We start from the raw sequence: 24,015 nt of genomic DNA on the forward strand, positions 1-24,015 counted from the left end.
ACTCAATGAAGCAAAGACTATAAAGAAAAGATTTAGAATAGACTTCTGTTTGGGTCATTTCATTTTGTTTTGAGTTAACAGACATGTGGTGATTTGTATATAATATAAATACAAGTCCAGAAGGCTCTGGAACCAGGTTACTGAAATTAAATTTTTGTGTCATAGATGGAGCACTTCATTTAACTCTGATTCTTCATTTATCTCCTACAAAAAATGTATGCTTTTACTGTGAAAATTAATAAAATTATACACAGCAATCAACACATAGCATCACTTAGCCCAGAAGATGCTAATGATTGTTAGTATCCTCTCACTAAGAATTTAAACTCTGTGAGAGTTTAGAAAGGAACAATATGGAGCTTTTCTTATATGGATCCATTATTCACAGAGGTGGCATTCTTATTCTTAAATAGAAACTATGAACTCAGCTTATTCCATAATTACTTGAGTTTTTGGGGGCCCTCTCACATCAGCCATCAGTCAAGACAGTCTCCCATAGACACAGTCCCACGCACATTGTCAATAGGGGTACCTCTTCCCAGGTCACTCTGGGTTATGTCAAGCTGACTAGACAGAATTAGAAATTTTGGAATGATAGAGAAAATCTGTGAATGGTAAACATTTAAAACAATTAAACTTAAGATGGAATTGCAATATCAGCTTCAATATTTTTTAACTTTACCCCTCTGTAATTATTTCTTTTAGTGAAATGAAGTGTATAAAAGATGAACACTCTTTCTTTCTCTCTCCCTTTCCCTCTCTTTCTCTCCTCTCTCTCTGTGTCTTCCTCTCTCTCTCTCTCTCTCTCTCTCTCTCTCTCTCTCTCTCTCTCTCTCTGTGTGTGTGTGTGTGTGTGTGAGTCAGATTCCTGTATACAGGTATACCCAGCATGTGTACATGAAAAAGGCCAAAAGAGGATAACAGGTGTCTTTCTTATCCCTGCTTTATTCCCGTAGGCCAGGTTGCTCACTGAACTTGAGGCTGGTCATTTTGCTCGGCTGCTGGTTAGTGAACTTCCAGGCCTGCCTGGCTTCATGATACAGCACTAAGTTATAAGTATCTATGACAAAGCCAGCTTTTATATGCTGCAAACTCACTTAGTCATTCTTGCTTAAGCTGTTTCTTTGACCTCAGAATTAACTATTTTGCAATAAGAAGTCAGTGTTGTTGCACAATCTATCTAAAACTTTTATCGTACTAGAAGGAAGCCCAGTCACAAATTTCTATTGCTCCAGCTGGCAACAACTACTGTCCTTTTCTGTCTTTATGGATATACCTCCTGTAGATAGTCCATGTGACTGAAGTCTTGTGGCCTTTTCACTTAGTGTGTACACAACATGCATTCACGTTGTGGCATCATTCTGTACTATATTCCACATATCACAGTTTGTTTATCCATTTGTCCATTCATAGATACTTTGGGTCTTCTAAATTTAATATTTTTCGTTGTTTGTATTATTATATTAGGAGCTATGGGCATGTGCTTACTATGGCTCACATGTAGTGATCAGAAAACACTCTACGGGTGACATAAGTGAACAAGTTGTTTCCCTCCTATTGGGGCGAAAATGGAACCCAGGTAGGTGTGCAGGGTTAGGGTATGTTTACCTTTATAGGAAAGAATCTTATTTTCTTCTATAGAGGTTATACCACTTTCCATTTCGACAAGTAATGTATGTGGGTGCTGTTACGTCCATCCAAGTGGATGTCAGGTATTGTCTTAGTTTTTTAATTTGCATTTTCCTAATAACTAATCATTTTAAGCATTTTTCTTTTAGATCAGTATGAGAACAGATGATATTTCCATTGACCATGAGGAAACTGAGAACTAGAAATTCTAAATTAAATAATTTGTCCTACTACGGTTTGATATCTGATTTATATATTTGATTTCAAAGCAACACTTTCAGTGACCTGTAATTTTTAACTTACTAAATATTTCTATAAAAAATAAATTGTTATTTAAATTAAGTAAGTATAATTTGGTCGAGAAGAAATGGAGGAGCACAGTAGGTGCTAGGGAAAAACTCAATTTTTAAAAAGATAAGATGCATCGGGACTGTCACTGGGAGTTGTGCAGGGTAGGTTTGGGAAAAGTAACTTGGAGAGTAGATGGCTTTAAGATCTTGAATTTGCAGAGTTAAGGTATTTGAATATCAGAATTATAGGAAGCTGTAGATCAATAGTGGTCCTGAGTGGTTTGTATGGGCATAAAAACAACATAATACTGGGGAGCACCAGCTATGTGTGCAGTTATAAAACTTGCAGCCAACTTCAACAGTGGAGGCAGAGGAAGATGGGAACTAACAAGTACAAGGCCAGGCCAACCAAACGCTACATTTAGCTCAGTAAACCAGAGGAAATTACACAAACTATCTGTGCTCTTGTTTTCTCAGTCAACATAGGCATAGTAATTTAAATTCCTGAAACTTTTATAATGATTTAAACTATTTTACATGTAAAAGTACCAAGAACAAACTAAACTCTTTGCGTATTAAACATTTCATAAATGTCAACTATTATTAGGTGACATTTAGGTCCCCACATTGGCTGGTGTTTTGTATCTTTTCATTTTACAAGAAATCTGTGCATTAGAAGATAATGTAATTAGTGAAATGACAGAAAAAGCAATGGAGAAGAGGTTGCATCATATAGAAAGCTCCCATTGACAAAACTAGTCTTATACTAGGCATGGCAAATATTTAATGCCAGCATACAGTAGGCAGAAGAAAGAGGATCCCTGTGTTTGAAGCCAGCCTGATCTACATAGCATGCTCCAGGATATCCACGAGTGCATGTCTCAAACAAAAACACAGCCTGGTCATACTGTTCAATGCCATTTTCCCTGCTGTCTTATAATTTAGAAAATAAATGAAAATGTAAAAACATATGAAACAATGGAATAACATGATTAAAAAGTTTCATGGAAATTATTCTAATGGCACTCTGCAGCATAAAGAAGCAGAAGAAATATGTCTAGAGGCATATTTATTGACTCTTAAGATTATCTAGATACAGATTGTTTTGTAGAAACATTCTGTCCTATGTCTGTGTCTTAGAGAATGATGAGAAAATATAATTGCAGGGAACATGGTAGATAACTAACTAATAAATTTCTTTCAGCTGTATATAAACTTGAAATAGGTAGAACTGTTTGGCCCTTGATAAGTATCTATTGGGGTAGCTATCTTCTGATTGAATTCCTTTTTCTACTGGGCATCAACACATATGGTTGGAGACAAGCTGGTGTAAATCATATCCACAGCTTTGATCTTAATTCATGAAACAATTTTTCTCATCAGCATCTCTTTGAGGTAATAAAGCACAGAGTCTTGTGAACCTGTCCTCACTGAATGAATGGCCAACTCACTGGGAGTCTCCTGAGCGTTCTCCACTCTCACAGAGAGGCTGACTCACTGGGAATCTCATGGATGTGCTCCACTCTGAGTGACTGACTGCAGGGGTGTTTATGAATACCCTGATCAGTGCTCAAGTTCATCTCCACTAGAGGATTATTGAACTGTTCATCATTTTTCATATCTTTGTTTACTAAAGGCTATTGTGTGTAATGATAAGAAGGAACTTTCTCCCTTTTGTCTTCCCTCTGCTTTACAGATTGCTGGATTCCTGGTGATATTATGGTTCCTGAGCCTTCTGCAGTGCTTCTTTGCTGCAAGCAGTATCATCCCTATGTACGTGTATTCACTTGCCCTTTATGGGTTTATGCTCTTCCTTCTTATCACCCCCCAAAAAATGTCCCACTATATATCCAGACTTTGGCTGTTTAAATTTCTGGTAAGTCTAGAAGCCATGCACATCATTTTGAGAATAGTACATTAGCATTGACTTCCTCAAATGCCTCATGGACTGTTGTATTGCACAGCCTTACAGGCAGGATGCACATTGGGGCCAGGGAATAGTGCCCAGATTCAGGAGTAAGTGCTTTTGTGGATACCAGATAACCTTGAACATTTATAACATTGTTGCCAGATAGTGAATTGATTGTACATATTATAATTAATTAACCAGTGTGGTAATATATAGCACTTTTTTTTTTCTTTCTAAAGAAAAGAGAGTCAGGCAGAGTGTCATTGTGCAATCCCTTACTTAGGATTTGAAGGTAGAAGGATCAGAAGTCCAAGGCTTCTTTATACTGCATTTACCTCAGTATTCTCTTAGATTACCTATAACTATAAATCTCTATGAAGTGTTTGTTTTTGTATGAATCATATATGTGAGTGCCCACATATATTTATATGTATGGGTACCACGCGTGTGGTTGGTATTCATGAAATCCAAATTAGTGTATCTGATCCCTGAAGCTTCTGTTGTAGACAGCCGTGAACTAAGCAAGCATGGGTGTTGGGAACTAAGTCCCTTCCTCCACAAGAGCAGCAGTACATGACTACTGAGCCACCTTTCTAGCTTTTCTATAAACTTATTTCTAAATGAGGTTTTGGAAGATTCAGAAAGCTTACTGTGACGATGTTTCCATTGCAGGATGGTATAGATGCGTACTTTGTGTGCAGTGCCTTGGTGAGTCCTGTTTTTGAGTAGGAAGCCATCATTTCATGCATGGTTACTTTCTCTGATGAGTAGAATGATCCATGTTGAATGGATGTGTATCTGGGTCTGAACTGTGTGATGATAAATTTAGACTGATTGGTTGAATAGACTGGAGTGAAATATAAAAAGGATTAACACACTAGTAAAAATCTTCCTTGAAGCAGTGATTTCTTGCTTTTGTAATATCGTTACTAAAACACAAGTGTTATTGGGTATAGGTCATTTAAAATCTGTTGGCCTATTTATTCAAACTTCATTGATAAAATTATTCCCTTAAATGTAAGTCAGAGAATTAACAGAATATTTTCACCCTAGTTTTATTTATTGAAAATGTTTTGTAAACACTTGTCCTAAAATAAAAATCTTATTTCCCTTGTGTTTTATCTTTATTTTTACTGAAAAACACTTGGTCTTAAAAATAAGATTGCTCACTATTTATATTAATATTTATACGGGAATCTTTGTAATTGACTTATGCTACCTTCTCTCCCCCCCAAAAAAATAAAATTAAGAACTTTATGTACCTCATTCTTATAGAAGCTAATAAAAGTTTTAAATAGAGTCCTTAGTTATATCATTAGCGATCAATTTTTTTGTTTTGTTTTGTTTTGTTGGCGTTGGTGTTGTTGTTGTTATTTTTAAAGGCAGGGTATTTCAGTGTGGTCCTGGTTGTCCTGGAACTGGATCTACAGAACAGGCTATTCTTGACCTCACCCAGATCTGCTGCCTCTGCCTCTTATGACATGTGCAATGACTGCCTGGGCCCAGATCAGCTTTTACCAATTTTTTTACTATAATTGTGTGTGCCTGGACATGAACATAAGGGATCTGGAGAGGGTTCAGTCGTTAACAGGACAGGCAGAGGATCATGGAATCAAAATATATTGGCTCCAGTGACCAATATCTCAAAACTTGTTATTATTGTTTCCATAGCTAGCTTCAAACAGTATCTGTTATAGATGATATTCAAGATTGATTCATATTATATAGTCATGTATTCCTCTAAAGAGAAATGCTTATAGAATAAAGAGAAAGAACCAACCACATCTGAGGGGAGGCCTGCCATTGATTCCCAGGTTGAATGTGTCTACTAAATTAATACAGCTATACCTCCAGAGAGTAGGACTTTAAACTCATTTTAAGAATTACTACAGTTTCAGAGGAATGCATTATTATCTATCCATTTTCTTCTGTATGATAAAGTCAAGGGAGTCTAAGAGGATAAAGTTAAAATCTATCTCTATCCATATTACTCCATGAAGGCACAACCAGGTCCCCTGCACAACTTGAGTTTATTCCTGATGGTTGCACCAGTGTCTGGTTCTGCTCTGCCATGCCAGGATTTTTTTTTTTGTATTTATAACAGGTTTATAGAGAACAAGTCAAGGTGAGTTTCTGTTAATGGGAATAACAAAGGACTAGCTTAGGAATTGCTATGAGAAAGTTTGGCGTTATGTTACACACTATGATCCTGGCACTTAGGCAGGAGAATTTCAAGTTAGAGGGCAGCCTGGGCTACATAGTGAGGCCTGTCTCAACCTTCTCCCCTTAATAGAATTGTTATAAGAATTGAGCTTTATCATTCTATATACTCTAAGAGAATATATTGCATGAGTTAGTTGCTTAACAGATTTATCATTATTTTCAGAATAGTGGTCAGAGGTGATTTTGGTGGAAATTATAAGACAAACACAGTCATTACCATTACATTAGTGAAATCAGTATTATATAGTCTATGGGTGCAGTGCAGTCAAGTGGTAGAGTGCATGCCTCATATGCATAAGATCCTGGCCTTGAAACCTGACTTTCTAAGAGTGTCATTTAACTTAGAGGATGCAATAGGCCTCAGATGATTTAATCATGCTCCCTGCCTGTTTTTCTCTCCCTGATTTTCTGAGACAAGGTTTTTCTGTGCAGCTGTCCTAGAATTCACATTGTAGACCAGGCTGGCCACCAATTCAGAGATCTGCCTGCCTCTTCCTCCCTGTTTTGGGATTAGAGGCATCAGACACACTGTCTGGCCATTCCTGTCTTTTATAGGCAAAGAAGAGCTTTGTAGTCAGCCAAGTGTTCCCCTGTCCAACAAATGCCTTGTAGCCTAACACCAGGTTGATTCTTGTGCTTCCATCACTTATTTTTTTCTTGAAAGGGTCTTACTCCATAGCACAGGCTAGCCTCAAACTTGTTGCATTGCTGCCTCAGCCTTCTAAGTGAAGGCCTACAGGAACAAACCACTATGGCTGGAGTATTCTCCGTCCCCTTGTTTTCTGCTTGCCTCAACAGCAGCCACACACTCATCTACTGTTTACCTTCCAATTTTGCATTCAACTCCTTCCTACTTTACTGGGTTACCCACCCTTGTTGTCTGGACTTTGTGTATGTGTGCGATTTTTTGATTTCCTTTTTACCAGCAGTCAGGCTGAATGGTCAGCCTTGAACTAGAGAACTGTTTCTATGTTTTCTCATTTTTTTCCTTTCTTTTGCTCATTTTCAAGTTTTTACTGCTCCCTTCCATAAGGTAAGCTTTGCCGATTTCTGGATGGCCGATCAGCTGAACAGCCTGTCAGTGATTCACATGGACCTGGAATATATGACCTGCTTTTACAATTTGCACTTAAGTGGGATGAGCCTAAGGGCCTCTTGCCAAATGATGCGCAAGTTAGGGTATGATTTTGTATTCATACTAGTGAATTTACAGCATAAACAAGAACTATTCAGAATGATAAATATGACAGTTAAGGTCAAGATGAAATCTCATCTAATAACATTACACGTGTAAATAAATGTGCTTGGCACGCTGTTAGCAATCTCCTTATCTGAAATCATTTATTTGGCATTTAAGTTGTGTTTGGATTTTAGTCAACTACTTGCCAATACATTTACAATTTACACTTAAAGAATTTTACAGTTATCTCTCAACATTCATGTATGTTGGTCGCTGTCTCAACGGCTCGAACGCCAGCAACTTGTCCTCATAGAAATGCTCAGGATGCCATTGTAGGTGCCAGGGGTCCAAGTACTGATTGCTTAGAATCAGGTAGGTGCCTTGAGAAAGAACATCCTGGTCAATTCAAAAGTCTTGACCTTCTTCTGGCTCTTTGCCTATGCTTTGGTGGCGCCAAGTTCATTTAGTTAGGAAGTTTGCATTAATAACAACGATCTAATGTACACAGATCTAGCATATACTCACAAAAGATAATTGTAAATTAGGTATGGCAGCCCACCTGGCCCCTGAAATCCCAGCACTGAGGAGGCTGTAGCCATAGGATGGTCGGTCATCCTGGGGTGCATATATGAAATCCTGTCCCCAAAATTAATACTACTGAAGTGCAGCAATAAAAAATAATAATGAGCCATAAGCTTTCTATGATTATGAGGAGGCCATAGAACACGTTCTCTGGGTGTATGTTTATAGTAACTTTTCACTTACAAAGCTGTCTCAGTACCCGTGATATTTCTACGTATTCCTATGTTTAAAGTCATATAACAAAGCACGTGTTTTCCTTCCTTTTATTCATAGACTCTTTTCCTATAATTTTATTACACTTGAAAAAAGTACAAAATTGCTTGAGTTGGTTCTAGGATATTCAGAAATCTCAAAAACCATTGCCCAATAGTCACCTCAGCTTCTCCCAGTTTCTCAGCCACTAAAAATGTTGAGCAAGTAATGTCTGCACAGGAGAAAGTGACTGTGAACACATGGATTATGGTTTTATGGCTATGCTGATGGGTAGTTGTACTGTGTGACTAAATGGTATGAACAGTTAATTTATTTGAATTGTGATATTGTTTTCCTTCTTCTTTGAAATCTTCACAGAACCAGAATTTTGCCACAGATATACGTATGGAGTGTGAGTCACTGTTCAGTGCATTCCTGCTTGGCTTCGCTTCATCCAGTGCTTGTGCTGATACTGGGACACAAGAAGAGCCTTTTCTCATCCAGTAAATGCTGCCTGGCAAATAGTCTACCACTTTCTTCACTGTGACATTTCCATCCATATACAGCACTAAAAAAGGTAGGCTGAGGTCTCCCATCTGAGCCCTTACTACTGCAATCTGTTGCCCTGGACTCTGACATCAATGCTGCTGGTTCTGCTGAGGCTCCAGAACCTGGTCATCTCAGTTTAGCCTTGCATACAGTTTTAATCTCATTTCAATTAACAGTTATTATCAGGAAGACTTGCAGTCAGATGTTAAGAATTGCGATGCTGTTTCAATCCTGTCTTTTGCTCAGTGACTTTAATCTATGGCTGCCTTGAGTTTTAATTTAGTGGTTTAGAGTTTTTTTTTGTTTTGTTTTGTTTTTGAGGTTTTTTTTTCTTGTTGTTTCTTGGGGGGGGGTTGGGGAGGTTGAAATTTCCTTTTTTATTATTGAGGTTAAGAAATGGTTAGGTGCTCAAGAATCCCTCTCTCGCAACCAAGTATATTTTTAATCATTTTTTGATGAACATGTAAGGATTGTTTACAGCTCATTTAACTGCAAATTAAGTTCTCTGATCCCTCCAGTTTCTCATCTCCATGGCATCCTGCTATGACTTGCTACTGCTCTTCTGTTAGGAATAGAAAAAAAAAGTCTTTTAAGTTCAGAACCAAATGCAGACACTCATTTTGAATTTTTAACCTTTTCCCAAGAACTGTCAATCAGTGATTTCCCATCCATGCAATAAAATGTATTCCTTCTTTGGCTGGTGAATAGAGAGCATCAGCCCACACCTTACACAGTGCAAAGAGCTGTGACTAATGCAGATTAATAAAGTGCTTTTTAAATACACACATAAGTTGTTCTCAGTAACATTTTCTGTGAGGCTCTATTGGGAGATATATTCATAAGTACAACGTACTGTTGCTGTAACAGGTATCTTATGCCATGTCAGATGAGGACACTATTAGTATCGTGATATTGGTGTCCCTGAACATTCACAGTATGATATAGGATCTGTGCTTGAATAGTATTGATAAATGTAGCATTTCTTGTTAAGTGTTAGAATATAATTGAGTACCTCAATGAAGGAAACACATCCCCAGGTCTTCCATAATTTTAGTTCTTGCTAAGGAATGCCAGTAGTCAGTACCAGTATGCACCATTATTTATAGAATTGATAGCTGATTTGGTAAAAGATGCTATATGGATACTTTTACTAAATTATCAGAAACATCTGCCTCCCATCTTAGATATAAATGAGTGCTGGGATAGATTATACTAGTAATATACTCATTAAGAAGTCAAAATTGCTGGTAGGTACTATTGACACAAAATACAGCACTCACCTCAGGAAATAAGAGATAGTTAATTCTTGAGGCAAACCTAAGTAGTAGTAGTCTGGGAGCACAAACTGAGGTTATAACCACTGGAGGTGATCACATAGTATTTTATTTGATACAGAACAAAGAAAAACATAAATCAGTGCATTTATCACATTGGTGGTCACTGCCAGTTAACAGGCTACAGCAAAACAAGGGGAACACTGTATAGATCTGGGATGTCTGATAACATGTTCAGCTTTCAGATTGGTGAGGGCTGGTGCCCTGCTAAGCATACATTTTAGGGCTGTAGTGAATTTTGTCCCCAACATCCATGAAAATGCTGGGGAAAGCAGCAAACACCTATAACTCTAGCTCTGGGGAGATAGACACTGTGAATTGCTTGCCAATCATATTATGGTTTCATTGAGCTGCAGGTTCATTCAGAAACCTTGTCTGGAAAATTAAGGTAGAGAATGCCTGGGAAGACACTGATGCCAAGCTCCCCACACACAGACAACACATTTGACAGATTTGGATAGTCACAGGCACCTTCAGACACAAGCGTGAACAGTGAGTGACTTTCAAAGGGACAGTGTATGGTAGTGTGGTTATGGTCTTCACACCATCTACATTCACAAATCTCAGGATTGAGACTCAGCCTTGAGGAACTTATGTTTACATAAAAACCTTTAAGAACACAAAAGGATTACAAGTCCAAGGCCTGTCTTATTTACAGAGTAAGTTCAGGCCAACCTGGCAACATAATAAGATCATGTCTCAAAATAAGTAATATATAGCTTTCCAGTCATTATTTAAGGTCTGTGGTCAGTCCTTAGCAGGATGTAAGAAGAAGTACAAAGAACGTTGGGGTGGGACAGCAAAATGCCTTCACAGGTAAAGGAACCTGAAGCAAAACTTGACAGCCTGAGTTCAGTCCCTGAGCACCCATTGTACAGAAAAAGAACTGCACCCATCAGGTTTTTTTTCTGACCTCTGTGTTTGAACAGTTGGCTTATGAGGAAATGGATGCTTTGTCCCCAGTAACACAGGGGACTGGGGAATGTGAAAAGAAGTTTGAGCCAACATAATTTATATATACATGAAGCAGTTCTGTACTAATATATATATATATATATATATACATATATATATATATGTATATATATATATATATATATATATATATATATATATATATATATTTCCTATTTAACCATAGTTTAATGTGGTACAGTTTTACCTTGAGATATTTGATGCATTGATGACTTATCTGCTACATATATATGTAAACTGATAGTAAATTATATTCTTTTCTCAAAAACAAAAAAAATCAGATTACAGTAAACAAATAAAAGGAAATTATTATTTCCTTATATCTGATTTAAAATTATAGAGCTTTGTTTAACTGTATATACTAAGAAATGGTTAATGTGGTAAATTTATGGATGTTTAAATCCACATATTTTTGAGAGACTTCTATTATACTATTTTGTGTAAGCAGTGATCAGTAAACACTTAGCACAAATCTTTCACACAGCCTGCTAGGCCACAGATAAAAGATGACATTCAGATGACATGCAGTTGAGAATGACCGTGAAGGTCTGATCCTCCTGCCATAACCACTCAAATTCTGGGATTAAGAAGTGAGTGACCCTGCCTGGCTCCTTATTTTTATTTTGTGATACCAGGCTCGTTCTCAGGGGCCTGAGTGCGGTGGTCCATGTGGTCACTGTGCCACGGGGCTCATCCAGCCTCACCTTGCAGTATAAGGGAGAATTCAGCTTCCTTCTGTTTCCCTTGACCCCATTTGTCACGGCTGTTTTGTCTTACACATAGCTATATCTTTAAAGTGGAGATAATAATACCTATATCTATTTACATCACAGAATCATTGTAAGAATTTTCCTGAAATCATGGTATAGACTTTATAGGTGTCCTTGCTGCATGATTGCCCTAGAGAGAAAAATGGAGAGGCCATTTATTAATTTTGTTGATCCCTAAAGTTTTTAAAATATTTTAATATTGCTCAATTTTGGATAAATAAATAATTTTTGTAGCAAAACGTCTAGAACTTTGCATGGCAAAATTTTGACATTGAATTGTGATCAGGTTTCATTTCCTTCCTTCTTTTCTTCCTTCCTTCCCTCCTTTCTTTTTCCTTCCTTCTTTACTTCCCTTTTTTTTTTCTTTAAGATTGGGTCTCATGTCAGGCGGTATCAGTGTATACCTTTAATCACACCAGAGTCAGGTAGATCTTTGAATTTAAGGACACCCTTTTCTATAGAGTGAATTCTGGGATAGCCAGAGTAACACAGAAAAGCCCTCTCTTGAAAGAGAAAACAAAAACAAAACAAAAAAAAAACAGAACACAACAGAACAAAACAAAACAAAAAGTATAAGTCTCACATAAAAATTAAAAAAAGACAGGGCTAGACCACACAAAGGTCTGACTAGCTTCAAATTCATTATGTAGCAAGCTTGAGTTTGAACTTCTTACTCCCTTCTTTCTGTTTCCCTCTTAAGTGCTGGGATTACAGTAAAGTTCAACAACAACAACAACCAGTTTTATTGTGTGATGGACATCTAACTCAGGGCTTGAGTTTGCTAGGCAGACGTCCTACCAGTTGAGCCATCGCCCCAGCCCTTGTTAGGTTATTTATTAGACAGTGTCCTAAAAAACAAAGTCTTTAGAAATAATAACTGAGACAAAAGAATCTCGTCACAATGGCTAATTATGTAGATAATGTTCTATTTAGGCTGTTGCAAAAGAAACATTTGGGAGAAAAGAAGAGTAAAAGACCATGACATGACCTTGTTTAAACTCTGATGTTATTCTTTCAAAGAACTAGTCTGCTTGGCCTACCATAGTAACAGCACTGTACTAAGTGCACTTTTCAAAATTGTTACAGTGGGTGGTTGTTTTTATTTTTTGTTGCATGATTTTTTAAAATGTAGGTAGGTGTATGCATTAAATCTGCACTTGGAATCATTGTAGGTGAGGATTTAGGCAGCCTATTTAGGAAGATTAATCATGATAATATTTATTTGGCCTCTTTTGTTATATTAAAAAAGAAACATATTTGAAATAAGTTATTTGCTACCATTTATTTTTGGAGACAAAATAATTCAGCTAGCAGCCAATCTCTGTGTTCAAAGATTCATATTTCATTCATGATCACATTTGAAACAACTCCTACAAATATTTTTTTGGAAATTTGGATTGGGAAAATGGGAATTATTGTAAATGTGTTCTGGTTTCCTTAAGATTTCTTTGCTTTGCAAAGAAAGGTATTTGGGAAGTATAGGAGTAGAAAGATGTGACGCTTTTGCTTCTAGCAAATTTTAAGGAGAAAGGATTGCATTAGATTGTATGGCATTTGAAGCTTCTAAGTTATTTTTTTTTTTCGGAGCTGAGGACCGAACCCAGGGCCTTGCGCTTCCTGACCTTTTATTATACATAAAATCCTAATGGAATTGGAACCTCACTGTTCACATGAATAATAGGGATTGGTGGCAAGTGAGTGTGCGGGACATACACATCATGTTTCCTGAGACTTCTTAGGTTAAGGTAGGATTAGCTATTGCATTTTTGAAGGAGAACCTCTTGAGCTCACTCACATCATTGTGATTGGTGCCCAGGTCTTGTCTGGATCTCTTTGTGCACTCTGATGGCTGATCCTCTCAGAGAGGTTTTCTCGGATCCAGTCTGAACCTCTGCAGAAGTAGCTGCTTCATTATTCTGAGTGAGCACACATAGTCCTGCAGCGCTGCTTCTCTGGGGTTCAACCCGTTGCTCCTCTTTTGCTGCCCTGAATATTAGGTTTCTGGTTCACATTTTAATGTGTTTATAATATAATAAAATTGGTAATTGTAGTTTTTAATTCTATAGGTAAATTTTTGTTCTATTAACATTAAAAGATATATGTGCGATTAGCAAAAAAAATACTGATTTGGATAAATGTTCTCATTTTTGCCTTACTATTGAAAGTAGCTCAAAGAATTAAGTCTTTTGGAAGTTACTACATTCTGTTGCAATGCCCTCACACGGGAAGAGACTGATTTACAATCTGTCTCAAAAAATTAGCTGATGACCTGTTGATACCAGGCAACCAAAATACAAATAAACTGGGTTTTTTCCTAATTAGTAATTGACATTTTCTGCTCTTATTATGCTGATTTTAAAACCGGTATAATTGTTTTTATATATAAATCATGTATACATAAATTATTTCTCTATATAATATTAATTTTAGCTTTGAAAAAATTAAACCTTTACCTTCTTCACTGAAGACTTGTAAAAAGTAACACCTGTGTTGACACCTAAATTCTGTTTTGATTCTTTACTCTTGTCATATTGATTTTCTTAATTGTTCATATAATTAAAACAGCATTTCAATTGGTTAGTGGTGGCACATATCTTTAATCCCCACACTTGTGAGGCAGAGGTAAGATGATCTCTGTGAGTTCAAGGCCTGGTCAGGATAATCAGGGCTATACAGAGAAACCCTGTCTCAAAAAAACAAAAAGAACAAAAAAAAAAAAAAAACAAAAACAAAACAAACAAACAAACAAAACCCCAAAAAACAACAACAAAAAACCAGCATTTTAATGTACGGTATATAGCTTTTGTAATACTCATATAAAATATTTTAAAGATTGTAAAGTATCTATAATATTTTATTGCTCAGAAGTTGTAAGATTTTTGTGGCTTTAAGGAAGCAAAGGTGATTATTATTTGAATTTAACTTTTATAACAATGTCTGATTGTAGAGAAAGTTGAGACTTGGTAGATTCCTAAATTTTCATTGTAATCTATACATATGATTTCATATTGATGCTATCAGCTAAAACCAATGAATTTATTACATTGACATATTTTAGCTGGAAAAGAAAAGGCAGAAGAAATGAGCAGGCAAATAGACAACAAGGCCACATTTCTAATATATGTCATACTTTGGGAGCAGAGAAGACTATATATGAGTCTCTTCAAAGTCTTTTATAGTTCACCATAGTAAGAATACTCATCACCTGTTGTTGCCACATATAAATGCACCCAAAATTTTGTAACTTAAATGATTGTAACTTGTTGTTGCTGGAAAATCTTTGGGTCAGCGGTAAACTCACTGGAGTAGGTTGAACTCATCCAGTAGAACTGCTTCTGCCCTGTTTTATCTGTGCTTAGCTCTTAACTGTCAATTGGGAGTGGGGCTGTTCTGTGGGTGTTAATTCTAGAGCCCCACCCCATGAAGCAAGCCTTGCCAAGGGAAGCTTGTCGTGTGGCACTGAGGAAGCAAGTCATATTGCACAAATGCTTTTAATGCATCTTTTCTTGCTGTCTAAGAAATCCCACAGCAGGTACAAAGTAAGCCAGCCCCGCCTAACAAAAAACCGATCACCAAACCCAGCATCACTGAGGCAAAGAACACTCTTGCCTTGGGAATGGGGAGCTGAAAGGAATGATATTTCAGCTGCAGCCAGAAGTCTACATGGAAAACAATCCAAATTGACTCCTTAATTGGCAAAGGTCTTAACCATATTTTTGCAGAATAAACACATTAGCAGTGTTTTAGTTCACAAAAAGCAGAATAATGAAAGTAAAGGTAATATCTGCTGGGTGATGATGTCACTGCCAGTAAAGTTACAGGGCAGTGAGCATTTATTCTCAGGCAGTTGTTATTTTGAAAAATATATCTTCTATGCAGGTGTGGTCATTCATGCATTGAATCCCAGTACTTAAGAGGCAGAGGCAGACACATCTCTGAGATTGAAACAGCAAGGTCTACAGAGTGAGTTTGACACAGAGAAACCATCTCAAAAAAACAAAAATATATATCTTTCAATCTAATAAATCCCTTTCCATAAAGAGAATAGGAAGAGAACTTGGGGAAAGCTAAGACACGCTTAGAGCATTCTACAGTGTAGGGCGCATTCCAGTGGTGAACAACGGGACTCCGCATGCACAGGCTTTGTACCTGGTGTCAGTTGGCCAGTAATATGCTAATGAGGGGACGGTACCATGCTTTTGAGGTGATTCGTTCTATGCCCATCCCTGGAAGACAAGTAGTGGGTAGATAGTGGAATGACAGTGGGGTGATAGTGGGATGACCCGTGCCCCACCAACACCTGAGAGATTATTAGCATACTGTTGTGTATATAAGGTGAGCGACTTTGCTGCCTGTGATCCCCTGTCCCTGTTCAAGAGAGCTGTACAGTAAAGGCTTGTTCGAAGAAGAATCCTGTTGCCACCCTTTGTTCTTAATGGCGAGACTTTGGGTGCGTGACACTACAGTAAGAAAATGAAAGCGTGTAAGAAGTTTACAGTAGATTTAGCACCAGCAGGACATGAAACATCACATGGTAGACTGACAAAGGATAATGCCCTCACCTGGAAGGCATAGGCCAACCAGTCGTACTTGGCAAGTTTAAGGGTCAGAGAGGCCCTATCTCAGGGTAAATGAAGATGGATGTCCCTGAGGAAAGGACATTGTCCTCTGGTCTCTATGCCCACAGAAGAAGCAGAAAAAATACTGGGCAGATCTAAGGGTGGCATTTTACTGACAAGCTTTGCAATTGTGGAAAGTGATTATTATTCTTTCTGTGTTTTCAACTCCACTTACATCACTAACAAAGAAATGAGGGTTTATAGCCAAGAAGTTAAGGAAAGGGAATTCCTAAAAGGAAACATTGGATTAGAGACCTGGGCTAAGCCCACCTGTCAGATTCTTACTGAAGACAGATGTAGGTGGTCTGATGTATGTTGGATTTGCACAGTTCAGACTTACTTAGCAAGATGCTTGTTAGGGCAAGGTGATATAGACCCCATGTATAAAGTACAAGAGCTAGGACAGGCCTGGAGAGGTTAAAGAAACTTAGCTAAGCAAATCAAGGAGAGAGTCTTTGAGAGAGACCAACACTTGAATTTCATTTTATAGGGAGGGAATTAAAGCAGTGGTTAAGATATTTGCCCAAGCCCCCCAGTTAGGAAGTAGAAGAACCAAGGGTATGAATATGCATAAAAGATTGAACTTCTAAATCAACACTACCAAATGGATAACAGTGTATGAATTCACTTCAAGGCCTTGTGATTATTGCTGTTGTACTAGTCTTCTTTCTAAGCTTGCCGAATGCCCTGAGTAGTACCCAATGTCACAGTGTAAAAATCTAGGTAAACAAAACAGAACCAATCAGATAAGGTGTTGTGCTGTCATTCCATGTGACAGAGCTGTGTTTGAGAAAGCACAGAAGTACAGTGAGCAAGAATAATGCAAGGTGTGTTTATCAGAAGATGCTCCCATTTCCTGCTTCCTTGTCTAATCACCACATCCACTGAGTGCCGTGCCAGGAACTTCCCTGTCCCACTAAATATGAATGCTGCTTTTGTGTGTGTGTGTGTGTGTGTGTGTGTGTGTGTGTTTGTGTGTGTGTGTGTGTGTATAACATTTAATGTTATTTCGCTCCCAAATTTCCTGCCCATAAGATTCCTACCCATATCCTTCCCCTTCTTCTCTAACCCCCCTGATTGCACCTTCACCTTCCCTTGTACTAGAGAGAACCAATAGCTTCTGCTTCCATTCATGAAGAACAAGGTCGTCCTCCGCCACATGCAGTTTGAGCCATTGCTCTGTCCATGTACGTTCATTGAATATTGGTTTAGTGCCAGAAAGCTCTGGGTCATTGACATTGTTGTTCTTATGGAATTGAAAGCTCCTTCAGCTCTTTTAATCCTTTCTCAAAATATGCCAACAAGAGGTCTGTTTCAGTTCATTGGTTTGCCACTAGTATTCACTTCTGTAGTTGACACGATCTATCTGTGTCTCTCAGAAGAGATCTATATCCAGTTGCTGGAAGAATGCACTTTTTAGGTACATCAATATTATCTAGTTTTGGTGGCTGATGTATGTATGTACTTTTGGTGACTCTTACAGCTTTGTGGTTAGGTGGAATGGTAAGATGGATTTTTAGTAACTAGGTCAAAAATGTAGAGTTCAGAAATGACAATGCCAAATATACTCTCTCCTGTTCTTATGAACCTATTGAAGTTGAGGTTTCACTGGTCCTCAAGCCATTCTTCTTTCTGTCCATCCTCTGGTATCTTATGTTTGGCCTCATGTCTAGCAATGGGAACACAGGAAGGTAGATAGTGTTGTACTGATATCAAATAGGACTAGAGAACTGAATTCTAAAGTCCTTTTGCCATTTGCTTTGATGAAAATGGATGTGGAAACAGAATTTTTGAGTACACATTCAGGAATATTAATATAGTCTGTTATCATGGAATGTACAGTGAGAAAGTGAAATACAATATTCATTCAACTAAGGTCTGTAGGCAAAATACTGGCCTGTGGGAAATAGAGAAAACCTGGGATATTGAACTGTGTGTCACATGAATGAACCTGGGAATAAAATATTATCTAGAAGAATATCCTCCACTCTATGTTCCTAAATCTTTTCTAGCCATGCTAAGCACCTGACTAACTTTGTCCATTCAGAGCATGTAACCACTAATGAAGCAAAGAGAAGTCTCTAGATTTAGAGAGATGTAGTATGTAAAGGTTTTCACTGTTTCACAGGAGACACTACTGGGAAGGGCACCCTCAAATCTGGTCAATTTAAGGAAAGCTGTTTAGCAGGTGGGCCATGGTGGTTCTCAGTGATATTAGGCCTCCCTGGAAAATCTCTTGTATCCTGGAGAGCCTTAGCTTCTTCTGTGATGTCACAAGTGTTGTCATGACTGAAACTGCCTCTCAGATATGTCTAGGGTTTACTAATTGGCCTTTAATGCTGAGTAAACAGCCATTTGGGAGGGAAAACACAGAGGATGAAGTGATCAGACATGGGGTGTAGGAAGCTGGCTTTTTTCCTGGTATAAAAATGAAGAAATATGTGGTCAATGGAAAGTTCCTTGAGTCTTGGGTAGGGGTTGATTAGGTTCACTGAAGAGTTAGCCTTGATCTGAGTCTTCCACATATGGGAATCAGGTACTGGGAGCCCCCTAGACGCATCTGGACTTCCCTGCTTTTTATTTTTTTTGGAAGTCAGATAGTTTATATAATTCATTTCTTTATCCCAAAAGCCAGTTGTTGGGAAGGGCAGTACAGTTTTTCCTGACAGCTCATAGCTTTTATCCTTTTGCCAAGAAGGGAAAGATCCTGAGGAATAAAGGTAAGGCAAGTATTGTGTCCTTAGCACAGAGTAAACTCCTCCATGCATTGGATTCTAATAATGCAGTTTGTGTCTGGCAGTGATATCTGGGACGGAGAAGTGCTTATAGAGGAGACTTCATCATGTCAGTCTTTTCACTAGTATTACTCTGACTACCATTCCCTGACAGTGACCCCTTAAAATTCTGAGTCAGTAGATGTGATTAGCTGGCAGATTTCTTTTCTTTTATTTCTTTCATTTTTTAAATCTTTTAATAAATTTTAATGTTTTTTAATTGGATATTTCTTAATTTACTTTTAAAATACTATTTCCTTTCCCACTTTTCTGACTATAAGATCCATTACCAGTCCCCTTACCCTTCTCCTATAAACCCCTTACTGACCCTGGACATTCCCTTGAACTGGGAGTCAAACCTAGGTAGGACCAAGGGTTCTCCTTCCATTGTTTCCCAACAAGGCCATCCTCTGCAACACATACAGTTGGTGCCATAGGTCTGTTCATGTACATTCTTTGAATATTGGTCTACTACCATAAAGCTCTGTTTGATTGGCACTGTTGTTCTTACGGGGTTGAAAGCACCTTCACCTCTTTAATCCTTTCTCAAAATCTCCCAACAAGAAGTCCGTTTCCAGTAAACTGGTTTGCCACTAGGATTCATGTTGTGGTTTGCCCTGAAGTTTCTGTGTTTGATGCTAATTTTACTGCCCAAATGGTTAGCTGCATAGTCCTGTACTCAGAACTCAGGTTACTTCACCAGAACTACCTCCCCATTGAATTTGAAAAGTATATGTGAGTGGCAGGAACAGGATAGGAGGAAGTAATCATGGAAGGAGAAGGAAGAATGGGAGGGAGAGATGTTTGAAGAAAGAGGAGGAGACTAGAGGAAAAAAGAGAAAAAGAAAGATGACAGAGTGAGAAGCCATGGTAGGTGAATTTAAAATTCTGCTCTGTGTATTTACAGGTCGTTATTAATGTTCCTAAGGGATGGATGGTACCCGGCTTTGTATGTTTAAGTGGGCAATGATATCTAATTAACTGGATCAAAGATTATTGTGCTTTGTGTTTTTTATGTGAGGGTTTGAGTATAGGAGAGTGTGTGACGGCATGAAACACTGTGTAGCCGAGGAGTGGGAATATGTTTCTGCCAATATATCTAACAGAGAATTTCAGACATTTTGGTGCCAGAGTTAACAGTGTTAAACAAAATTTTACTCATTTATTTTTATATTTATACCAGAACACATTCACTTCTGTATATAATATGCTCTAGCTGTGTTTCTCTTGAAATATCTATATCTGGTTCCTGGAAGAAAGCACTTCTTAGCTTCATCAATCTTATCTAGTTTTGGTGATATATGTGGGTGGCTTCTTCTGCTACTTGGGTAGGGGGAATTTTCACATGGATTCTGTGTAGTTAAGTCAAGAATGTAGAATCCATAAAGGACAATGCCAAATAGATTCCCTCCTGTTCTTACGAACCTATTGAAGTTGAGGTTTCACTGGACCTCAAGCCATTCCTCTCACAGTCCTTCCTCTTGTGTCTTATTATTCTTCAAGAAAGAATCATGGTAAAACATCCACAACCCTCAAGTCTAACCACGGGAAACAGTGAGGTAGATGATGCAAAACTGATATCAAATGTGACTAGGGAACCGAATTCTGTAGCCCATGTTGGCCTTTGTTTTACTGATGTCTGGTAATTTTGGGATAAAATAAGGACTTGGGAGTTTATCATTTCAAGTAGGTACACAATATTTACACTGTTATACTCATTCTTTATCTGGGCCACCTTTGTTGCAAAAATAATTGCAGAAAATGGAATTGGAAAACAATTTTTGAGTACACATTCAGCAATATTTATAAAGTCCCATTTTGATAAATGTACAATAAGAAAATGAGGGTTGGGGATTTAGCTCAGTGTTAGAGTGCTTGCCTAGCACCTGCAAGGCCCTGGGTTCGGTCCCCAGCTCCGAAAAAAAAAGAAAAAAAAACAATAAGAAAGTTAAATACAATATTCATTCAATTGAAGGTCTGTAGGCAAAATACTGGCCTTTGGGAAATAGAGAAAACCTACAAAATTATACTGTATTTCACAGATTGTACCTGGGAATAAAATTAATATCCAGAAGAATCTCCTCCATTCCATGTTACAAGATCTTTTCTACCCATTCCAAGCCTTGACTAACTTTCTCCATTCAGAGCATGTAACCACTAATAAAGAGAAGTCTCTAGCTTTAGAGAGATGGAGTACATAAAGGTTTCCATTGAATCTCCGGAGGCATACCAGGAAAGGGCACCCTCAAATCTGGTCAATTTAAGAAAAGTTGTTTATCAGGTAGGCCATGGCAGTTCTCAGTGACATCATTATTAGGCCCTGCCTGAAAAATCTCTTGTAAACTGGAGAGCTTTGTCTTCTTCTTTGATGTCTCAAGTGTTGTCAAGTCTGCATCTGCCACTCAGGTACTCCTTTCATACCTCTAGGGTTTAGTAATTGGCATCTAAGACAGTGTAAACAGCCATTTGGGAGTTAGAACAATGAGGATGAAGAGATCAGAAATGGGGAGAAGAAAGCTGCCCTTCTGTCTTGCTCTAAAAAAAGGAAGAAATATGTGTGCTTGGGAAAGCCCAGTGATGCCTTGGTAGGGGTTGAGTGGTATTTCTGAACAGATAGCATTGATCTGAGCCTCCCAGATATGGGAATCAGGAGCTTGTGTCCTCTCAGAAGCTTCTGGACTTCTCTGTTCTTATGGTTCCTGGAATTCAGAGATTTTATATCGTTCATTTCTTTATTCCAAAAGCGAAGTGATGGAAAGGGCACTGTTGTTTTCCTGAGAGCACATGGCCTTTATTGTTTTGACAAGAAGAAAAATGACCTAAGGAAGAAAGGAAGTAAAGTATTGTGTCCCTTGCTCAGAGTAAACTCCTCCATGATTTATATATATTTTGTGCAGTTTGTGTTTGACACTGATATCTGGGAGAGAGAAGTGCTTCTAGTTGATACTTCATCTCACTCTTTCACTATTATATCATTTATTTCTCATAGTTTTTATTTGTTACAAATTTTATTTGTTTTTTAAACAAATACATTTCTATATTTCCTTTTAAAATATTATTTCCTTTAAGAGTTTCCTCCCATAAGATCCCTAACGGGACTCCCTCCACTTCTTCTATAAACCACCTTACTCTCCCTTCACATTTCCTTTAACTGCAAGTCAAACCAAGGGAGGACCAAGGCCTTCTACTTCCACTGGTGCCCAACAAGGTCATCCTCTGCTACATATGCAGTTGGTTGCATAGGTCTGTCAAAGTACAGTCTTTCAATATTGGTTTAGTACCAGAAAGCTCTGGTTCATTGGCATTGTTGTTCTTATGGGGTTGAAAGCTCCTTCAGCTCTTTTTATCCTTTCTCAGAATCTACCTACAAGAGGTCGATTTCAAGTCACTGCTTTGCCACTAGCATTCAGTCATTTATTATACATGCTCTAGCTGTGTCTCTCAGGACATATCTATATCTGTTACCTGGCAGAATGCACTTCTTAGATTCATCAGTCTTATTTAGTTTCGGTAGCATATATATATATATATTCACACACACTTTTGTCGATACACTTTTGGTGACTCCTACAACTATTTGGTTAGGTGGTTAGGTGGAATGTTAACATGGATTCTGTGCAACTAGGTCAAGAATTTAGAATTTACAAATGAAAATGTCAAATAGAATCCCTCCTGTACTTATGAAGGTATTGAAGTTGACGTTTCACTGTTCCTCAATCCTTTTTCTCCCTGCTATTCTCGTGTTACTTATATTTGGCCTTAAGAAAGAATCATGGTAACATATCTAAAATCTTCAAGTCTGGCTGTGGGAACACAGGAAGGTAAATAGTGAAGTACAGATATCAAATGTGACTAGAGAACCGAAATGTATAGTCTATTTGGTCATTTTCTTTATTGATGTCTGGTAATCTTTGGTTAAAATAAGGATTGGGGAGTTTATCATTTGAAGTAGATACACAGTATTTACACTGTTTTACTCAATCTATAGCTGGGCCCACTTCATTTCCAAAACCATTGCAGGAAATGGAATAGGAAAACAGAATTTTTGAGTACACATTCAGCAATATTTTTTTTTTTCTGTTTAAAATTATTTTTATTTTCACTTTTCCTTCTTTATCCCCTCCCTATAAACCCTTCCACATCCTCCACCCTCTCACTTCCCCTAAAATAAATTGGATATATTTTATTTACATTTTAAATGTGATTTGCTTTCCTGATTTCCCAGACATAAGCCCCCTTCTTCTAAAAGGGTGTTTCCCTCCCTATCCACTCCCCTGTACCACCCCCCCCAACATTCCCATACACTGTAGCTCCAGCCTTGACAGGATAAAGGGCTTCTCCTTCCATTGGTGCCCAACAAGGCCATACTCTGCTACATATGCAGATACATATACATATGACTGGGTCAATCTTTGGGTAGTGAATTAGTACCGGGAAGCTCTGGTTGGTTGCCATTGCTGTTCTTATGGGGTTGCAAGTCCCTTCAACTCTTTCAATCATTTACCTAATTACCCACTGGAGATCCCGATTTCAGGTCAATGGTTTGCTGCTAGCATTTGCCTCTGTATTTGACACGCTCTGGCTGTGCCTCTCAGGAGACATCTATATCCGGTTCCTGTCAGCTTGCACTTCTTACCTTCATCAATCTTATCTAGTTTTGGTGGCTGGGATATATATGGACTGTATTCCCATGTGGGGCAAGCTCTGAGTGGCTGTTCCTTCAGTCTCTGCTCAAAACTTTGTCTCCATATCTGCTCCTATGAATATTTTTGTTCCCCCTTTTAAGGAGGGAAGCATCCACACTTTGGTTGTCCTTCTTGAGTTTTCATATGGTCTTGGATTGTAACTTGGGTAATTCGAGCTTTTGGATTAATATCCACTTATCAATGAATGCATACCATGTGTGTTTTTCTGTGATTGGGTTACCTCACTCAGGATGATATTTTCTAGTCCCATCCATTTGTCTATGAATTTCATGAAGTCATTGTT

This window comes from Rattus norvegicus, chromosome Y (genome assembly GCF_036323735.1).
Source record: "Rattus norvegicus strain BN/NHsdMcwi chromosome Y, GRCr8, whole genome shotgun sequence".
Lineage (NCBI taxonomy): Eukaryota > Metazoa > Chordata > Mammalia > Rodentia > Muridae > Rattus > Rattus norvegicus.